The 1,859-nt window shown below is 54.7% G+C and overlaps 2 protein-coding genes across 2 annotated transcripts in view; one reads left to right on the forward strand and one right to left on the reverse strand.

Moving 5' to 3' along the window:
* The window catches only part of LOC113487814 (tubulin alpha-3 chain), a 7,442-nt gene that overhangs the window by 5,002 nt on the left and 581 nt on the right, over positions 1-1,859 (forward strand). The gene's annotated exons all lie outside the window — the stretch shown is intronic.
* The window catches only part of LOC113487816 (tubulin alpha-3 chain-like), a 15,115-nt gene that overhangs the window by 1,035 nt on the left and 12,221 nt on the right, over positions 1-1,859 (reverse strand). The gene's annotated exons all lie outside the window — the stretch shown is intronic.

Consider the following 1,859-nt stretch of genomic DNA (forward strand, 5'->3'; position numbering starts at 1 on the left):
CTGTGAGGAGCCAGGGAAGGAGCTGGGAGTGTTCAGGGTGAGGAGGAGGAGGCTGAGGGGAGCCCTCATCCCTCTCTGCAGCTCCTGACAGGACATTGCAGAGAGGCTGGGGCTGGGCTCTGCTCCCAGGGGATCAGGGACAGGACAAGAGGGAACGGCTGGAAACTGCCCCAGGGGAGGGTCAGGCTGGGCAGGAGGAGAAAATGTTTCCCAGCAAGAGTGGTGCGAGAGTGGAACAGGCTGCCCAGGGAGGGGGGAGTCCCCATCCCTGGGGGGGTTTCAGGGCCGTTGGGATGAGCTGTGGGGGATGTGGGGTAGGGGAGAACTTTGTAGAGTCAGGCTGAGGGTTGGACTCGATGATCCTGAGGGGCTTTTCCAGCCTGAATGATTCTGGGATTCTGTGAAACACAGATTGCACAGGTTGCTTCATCTGAGCTGTTTAATGAACTTTTTTCATGACCTGCTTTGCTATTCCAGCACACAGGTAGGGAAAATAAAGCTGGAGCCATGCAGTGAAGTGTGTGCCACTCTGGGGTGTGAGTCTGTGTGATCCACCACCCATGGAGAGGCCAAAGCATTCCCTACGGCCATCGAGCCAGAGATACCGACTCCCCAGCAGCCACGGGATCACTCTCCCCCAGGGAAAATCCTTCCCTTCCCTCCCCTCCCTCAGTGCATTTGCAGGAGGCAGGAGCAGGTCTGTGCTGACAGACATCCTGGAGTAACTGAGTTCAGCAATAGAGCACTGCTCCAATTCCATCAGCCCCGGTGCTCATCGCTTTCCAAGCTGCAGGAGCGTATGGCTGCACTCCTGACCCTGCTCAGCCACGCTGGCTTGGCTCATGGCTCAAGGGGGGGGGTGATGCTCGCTCCGTGTCCACCCCAGGCTGCTGTCAGTCATATTTTTGGGGGATTGAACTTCTAGCTTCTAGCCCCAGTTGTCCATAGGGAATGGAGCCACCAGGGCAAGGTGGCAGCCCTCAAGACCATCCCTGGAAATTTCCCATTTACCCACGGACAGTGTCACGTCCCACTCAGAGGAGGGAGGCAAGTGACTCAGATTTGCAAATCCCCAATGGAATGGACAACGGTGAGACAAGTCTCAAAGCCCAAACATTTATTAGGTACCCACAATGTACTAATTGAACACACGGTAATTGGCTAAGGATATAGCCAGTTGTGGCAAGCAATACAACATGCCTTGCATTTTGTACTGGAGAAATGAAAAGGCGATGGAGGGAATAGACATCACTGGTCTGGGTTCCTGTGTTGGTCCCACCAGCAAGAGTTCCAGGAGGCAGCTGTCATCTTCTTCACTTTACTGTTCTCTCCAGGCCCCTCCCTCAGTGCATTTGCAGGAGGCAGGAGCAAGTCTGTGCTGACAGACATCCTGGAGTAACCGAGTTCAGCAATAGAGCACTGCTCCAATTCCATCAGCCCCGGTGCTCATCGCTTTCCAAGCTGCAGGAGCGTATGGCTGCACTCCTGACCCTGCTCAGCCACGCTGGCTTGGCTCATGGCTCAAGGTGGGGGGTGATGCTCGCTCCGTGTCCACCCCAGGCTGCTGTCAGTCATATTTTTGGGGGATTGAACTTCTAGCTTCTAGCCCCAGTTGTCCATAGGGAATGGAGCCACCAGGGCAAGGTGGCAGCCCTCAAGACCATCCCTGGAAATTTCCCATTTACCCACGGACAGTGTCACGTCCCACTCAGAGGAGGGAGGCAAGTGACTCAGATTTGCAAATCCCCAATGGAATGGACAACGGTGAGACAAGTCTCAAAGCCCAAACATTTATTAGGTACCCACAATGTACTAATTGAACACACGGTAATTGGCTAAGGATATAGCCAGTTGTGGCA

The sequence above is a fragment of the Athene cunicularia genome (assembly GCF_003259725.1).
Source record: "Athene cunicularia isolate RWA chromosome 1 unlocalized genomic scaffold, athCun1 chr1_part2, whole genome shotgun sequence".
NCBI classification, from domain to species: domain Eukaryota; kingdom Metazoa; phylum Chordata; class Aves; order Strigiformes; family Strigidae; genus Athene; species Athene cunicularia.